Raw genomic sequence first — 7,075 nt, 5'->3', positions numbered from 1 at the left:
ACAACAATGTATCATTTCCATTCCTGTGAAGTGTGAGAGTCATGAAGAAGAAAAGAATGTCTGCTCTACTTCCTTAACCAGCTGCACTGTAGACTGTGTTTTCTCTCTCTCTCTCTCTCTCTCTCTCTCTCTCTCTCTCTCTCTCTCTCTCTCTCTCTCTCTTTATTTTCCCGAGACAGGGTTTCTCTGTGTAGCTTTGGAGCCTATCCTGGCACTTGCTCTGGAGACCAAGCTGCCCTTGAACTCACAGAGATCCTCCTGCTTCTGCCTCCCGAGTGCTGAGATTAAAGGCGTGTGCCACCAACTTCTGGCTCTGTATTATTTCTTAATCCAATTTGCTACTTCAAATATCAGTCTTTTAAGTAAAAGATTATGAGTCTTTTTTTTAACACTATAAAATGTTGAAATTTGAAAAAAAATGCTTCTTAGAGAACCAATTTCAGTTCTTAGAGAACTATTTTAGTTCTTAAAGAACTAAAATTATACTATCCAAAAGTAATGAATTATTAAGATTGTATAATTCATTTGTAAATCAAATGAAACCATTGTTGAGAATATTTAAATTGTGGGCCAGTGAGATGTGTAAGTGGTTAAGAACCCTGGCACCACCTTTGGAGGACATAGTTATCATTGCCAGTACCTATACAATGTCTCACAACCATCTGCAATTCCATTTTAAGGCAATCCAATACCCTCTTCTCTCTTCTATGAATGCTACACACCTCCCATGTTCTACATAGACATACATGCTGGCATAAAAACGCACTCAAATAAAATAACAAAGTATGAAATTGTTTGAGATTAAAGAAGGGTATGTTAATATTCAATATAAAATAACAAATAAAACCAGCATCGTATATCAAACATTATAAACAATCCTGAGCAAGAAACAATGTGAAAATACTTGCATATGGAAAAGATTTTGACAGAAGAATGATCTTACTTTGTGTAAATATAACCCTTTTTATTGTCTAATCATGAGATAACGGACAACTATATCACTTTCATTTTCTGGCTATTGTGAATAAAGCAAAAATGAACATAGATTAAAAATATCTCTTTAGTAGGATAGAGAGTCCTTTGGGTGTTTTCCTAATGGTGGTAAAATTAGATGTAGTGTCGATCTATTTCTAGATATATGAGGGACACACGCATTAATTTTCATAGCGACTTCCAGGTTCCATTCAGGGTAAACATGATTATGTACTACCTTTCCCCATACCTACACCAAACATTTTTGTCATATGTTTCTCTGATCATGGCCATCTTGACTGAGATAAGATGAAATCTGAATGTAGATTTAACTTACACTTACCTGATGGATGAATATCTCAAATATTTTTAGACATTTCAGCCATTTGCGTTTCATCATTCATGACTTTCTGTGTTTAGTTCCTTGTATCATTTTTTATTAGAGATGTTATTTTTTTGAGTTTATTATGTAATTACAAAATTTCTCCCTTCCCTTTCCTCCTTGAAGTCCTATACATATATACTGCCTCCTAGATCTCATTCAAATTATGGCCTGCTATGCACTGGGGATTATTACTTTTTTAAAGTTTTTTGTATAGTCTAGATACTAATTTTCTGTTAGATGTATAGCTGGTAAAGATTTTTCCCATTCTTTAGAGGACATCTTCATGTGAATTTTGGTACTCAATTCTGGCCTGAAGCTGTTTAGTCTGAGGATGTTCAAATTTCAATTGTTTGTCTTAATACCTTCCCAGAAATTCCTTCTGAACTTAAATTCTAGTGAATTATTTACTTTCTTCTCTATCTGATTCAGGATATCAAACCTTATCCTGAGATCCTTGGCCCATTTGTAATTGAGTTTTGTTGTTCAGAAAATTCACTAGTAAATTGATGGAGCTGTAAACAATCACTCTGAGTATAGTGAAGCAGACACAGAAATAGAAGTGTTACATGTTTTCTCTCACATGTGGAATTTTCTCTCCTACATTTGAATTGTTAAAATATATGCTTCCTTTGGAATAGGCAAGGTAATATGAGTAAGAAACCAGTAGGATTTTAATGAAGAAAGAATGTAATGGAGTATTTAAAGGAATTGCACTGAATAGCTTTTGTCACCTTGATCTAAAATATCCTGCAAAAAAAAAATCATCAGTTGATGAATTACCTCCATTAGATTGTCCAGAAGACATTCCTTTGAGGCAGCTGACTAATATTTGATATGGGAAATCCCAAACCACTATGGGCAGTGTTATCCCTGGACAAGTGGTTCTCATTGTGTTATAAGACTAGACATATGGAGCAAATGAGCAAGGTACATTCCTCTGTACTTTCCACTTTATAATATACCTTCAGTTTCCAAGCTTAAAGATCTGTTCTTGAATTATTTCAATGATAAAATGTAACCTGTAAGACTATCAAACTCCTACTTCCCAATGTTGCTCATAGCAATGGAAACAAAGCTAGAGCAGAGGAATAGGGAATGATAAAAAAGGAACCATTAAATCGAGTGGGTGATAGGAGGACAGAATAGAGAAGGAATCTGGGGAGAGACAACTATCTCTAATCACCTTTTGAAAATGAAACAAGAAAATGTATTATGATAGAATCTTCCTAAATTATATGTTTATGAGTATGCAAATAGTTTGAATGCAGTTACCCAGTAATGAGGGGTACCCCTATTAGACAATATGGGCTAAGAAATAAAAATCTCAGTGCTAGAAATGGGCTATCTCATGACCCTTATTTATGCTTTATAACTTGATTTTTTGACCCCAATGCTGAAAACATCTCATAATATGTTTGCAGAATGTGAAAAACAAGATATTCCATGACAAAACCATATTTAAATAGTACATGTCCACAAATCCAGACCTAGAACAAATACTAGAAGGAAAACTTCCAACACAAGGAATATACTCCATTCACAAAAACATAGGCAATAGATAAACCAACTTGAATAGGCAAGTACTTGGCCTTCTCCTGCCCTCTCCTGCCCTCCCCTTACCTCTTGGAAACACTTGAGTGGGACACAGCACCCTGTCCCACCCATCAAATCCCCAGAGACCTGGGGAGAACCCTAATCTATCCAGGACTGCATCTGCCTCCGGGAGCCTTCATCTTGCACCCACTTGGAGAGAACTTACATGTTCCACCTACACCAATTGGTGGAAAAGAGATCCCCTTTATCTCAGGCCCCACATGAACCCACTGGAGGAAGAGATCGGTAGATGACAGTATAAGAACACACAAACAAGATCTTAAAATTATTTCTATATACTTATCAGAAAAGCCTTGTTCAAAAAATGGTGATTAACACAGAGTCTAAAATTGGCCATGATATAGCGAAAAAGAGGCTATGGATTGTTTTATCCTAAATGGGACATCTTTAGCATATTCCTCTTGGCAATTTCAGAGATCATTTTGGAATAGTCAACCAAAGGGTTGTTAGAGGCAGAGACAGTAGATGACAACATGGAAATAGTAGATTCTGCATAAAACACAGCAGTAGCAATATGAACTCACAGTGGTTGTAACAGTATGCATAAGATATATAGAAGCTCCAGGGAGGCAAAATTCCAATAGTTAGCAAAAGTAGGCATGGTTTTCTACCTCTAAGTGAGTTGCTATTAGTAAGTAATAGCGTATGGAAAGAGAAAAGCAAAATTTCTTTAAGGCTGTGACCCTTGATAAGCCAACTAATGTCCATGGTATTTCACAATTTTTGCCTCTCATAATTTTAAACAACAGGAGGAAGGTATTAAATTGAGTGGGTTGGGAAGCTGGGTTGGATTTTAAAGGAATTATATTTTGAGAAATTCTCAAAGAATTAAAAATTCTATCACATTTTTTGGAAAGATGCATTCCTAGAAATAGCCAATATTTCAATATTAGTCAATATTTAAAATTTAATTGTTAAAATTATGTTTTTCTTTCAATATGCAAAAAATATATTTACTTATCCTTTGCAAATCACTCATTCTTTTAAATATACAAATAATAAAGGCTTTAAGATTTTCAACAATTATATAAGTGGTGGGTATGAACATCTTACTATATTCAATATTCAATATGGACATGTAATATCATAAGTTCTTCTGTTTTGCCTGAAGCTAATCCTATTATTTTTAGAGTTATCATTAGTCCTTGATATATCTGTATTCAATTTCGTGATTCCATCGGTTTCCATACATTCACTTGGACTAATAAACTGACTTTATGTCTTCTCAACTTATAATAGAATTGTGCATAATAAAATGGAATTTATTGGACTGGCTTATACAATATTGTCCGAGAAGACACTATGTGTTTTCTGACTAGAGAAGCTGACAGTTCAATAGATGCTATGTCTATATGGTTGGATGCTCAACAATCTCTTAGTACAGAATGTCTATAGCATACTAAGAGACTGTGGTGTACACTCCAGGTTGTAAGTCCATAATATGTCGATCCTGATGGTAATGAAGAATGGCAGCAGCAGTGCTAGCTAGCATCAGCAGCAGGGTAGACTGATACTCAGCACCTACAAGGACAATTAATAGGCAAAGTGTCTCATACAATTTTCTCATTCAGTTGCTCTGCAAAACTTACACCTATAATATGATCAAAAATTGTAAATATGCCCAATGTCTTATCAAATCAAGCCATCAATTAACACTATCACAAGTGACTTATTATAAAAATATACTAATCATATAGAATTGTTATCCAAGTCATAAAGTTTTGTTAACTTTGAGAATGCATGTTATCTGCTACTCCTTCCAACTGATCATTGAAGAAATTCTACTTTTGCTTTGATGGCACACAATACCTGTATCATAATCCCTTTGATACTCACTGATCAGGTGACTGTGACATATTCAAGTAAAGGCCAGAGGAAACAATGACACAAGACAGCATAAATACTTTCTCCTTTAACCCTTCTGTGGCACTTTGCCAACTCATCTTTAACCAGAAGCAGCAAAGAAAAATGTCAAAGCAGATGAAGTAGCACAGCACAAGGAACAGACGACAATGCCTTGTCGTTCACCTACATGTTCACCTACATGCCACTTTGGTGTAGTAAGAAACATTGTTGGGAAACCCACTGAGAGCTGAAAAATATTTTTACAGGTGTTGGCTATTTCTACGTATATGGTTTTTCTAGTTGCAATGAAAAAGCGAAATTGAACTGTTATTTCCATAACTAAAGTGGTTGTAACACACAAAATTGTAAACTAGAAGACTGTGTGTCACCTTGCACAATCAACAAGCTGCTATAATAAAATTTGAGCTATTACATTTATTTTTTAAAATTTTCTTGGTAGCCACAGTGGTTTCAGACCTTTTTTTTTTTTTTTAATTAGAAACAAACTTGTTTCACATGTCAATTACTTATCCCTCCTCTCCTCCCAGCTCCCCATCCCCCATCTACTTCCCCTTTGCTCCCCAGGAAGGGTAGGGCCCTCCATGGGGGCTCCCCACATTCCACCACATCATTCAGGGACAGGCTTAGGCTTTCCCCCTTGTACAGGCCAGATGTTTCTGTGGGATTCACAAGACTGATCCTGATCCCTTTGATCTTCATTCCTACCTCTCTGCAACTGGGTTTCAGAGTTCAGTTCAGTATATAGCTGTGGGTATCTACCTCTGTGTCCATCAGCCATTGGATGAGGGCACTAGGATTGCAAATAAAGTAGTTATCAGTCTTATTATAGGGGAAGAGCATTTACGGTAGTCTCTCGACTATTGCCTCAATTGTCAGTTGATGTCATCCTTGTAGATTTCTGGAAATTTCCCTAGATAGAGATTTTTCTTAGGAACTATAATGGATCCCTCTGTTATATCTCTCATCCTGCTCTCCTCTATTATTCCCCCAACTCAAACTTTCTGCTTCTCTATTTCCTCCTCTCCCTTCCTTTTCTCCTCCTCTCATTATGCCAGCTCCCTCTCCCATACCTTCATTTTCCCAATTAGCTCAGGAGATCTTGCCCATTCCCAATCTCTGGGGTCCATGCATTTTTCTCTTAGAGTCCTTCTTGTTTCTTAGTTTCTTTGGTGAAGAGGATTGTAGGCTGGTAATCATTTGCTCTATGTTTAAAATTCATATATGATGATTACATACCATGTTTGTCTTTTTTGTGACTGTGTTACCTCACTCAGGATGGTTTTTTATAGTTCCATCCATTTGCCTGTGAATTTCAAGATTCCATTGCTTTTTTCTCCTGAGTAGTACTCCATTGTGTAAATGTACCACATTTTCTCTATCCATTCTTCAGTTGAGGGGCATTTACATTGCTTTCAGGTTCTGGCTATTACAAACAATGGTGCTATGAACATGGTTGAACATATGTTCTTGTTGTATAAATGTGCATTATTTGGGTATATGCCCAAGAGAAGAATTGCTGGATCTTGAGGTAGACTGATTCCCATTTTCCTGAGAAACTGCCATACTGATTTCCAGAGTGGTCTTACAAATTTGCACTCCCACCAGCAATGAAGGAATGTTCCTTTTTCTCCACATCCTCTCCAGCATAGATTTTCCTTAGTGTTGTTTATTTTAGCCATTCTGGCTAGTGTAAGATGGTATTTCAGATTTGTTTTGAGTTGCATTTCTCAGATGGCTAAGGATTTTGAGCACTTTCTTAAATATTTTTCAGCCATTTTAGATTCCTTTGATAAGAATTCTCTATTTACTTCTACATCTCACTTTTTAATTTCTGACTCCATTTACATAATATGCACCACACAGGTTGGAGAGGTTATAACTGAAGCAGGAAAGCATGATTCGATTAAAAAAATCATGGAGAAAATATAATCAGCATTGGATTCACACACACATACAAACATACATACACACACACACACACACACACACACACACACACACACACACACACTTGCTGCATGTTTTCCCAAGAAATCTGAAGATACAGTGTTTCATTCCTCTCTGGACAATTTCCATTCCACCCAGTCCTGTTTACTCTTTATATTCTAATTTGCACATAGGATCTCATAAGATATTATTTTTTATTTAAATGTATGGGTAATACAGGAAGTACATTGCCTATAACACCTTGTATTGTAATGTAAAGATTAATAAAATAAGTGACATGTTTTAAAGGAA

Source organism: Cricetulus griseus, chromosome 5, assembly GCF_003668045.3.
Source record: "Cricetulus griseus strain 17A/GY chromosome 5, alternate assembly CriGri-PICRH-1.0, whole genome shotgun sequence".
In the NCBI taxonomy this organism is placed as follows: domain Eukaryota; kingdom Metazoa; phylum Chordata; class Mammalia; order Rodentia; family Cricetidae; genus Cricetulus; species Cricetulus griseus.
This window is presented reverse-complemented; position numbering follows the sequence as displayed.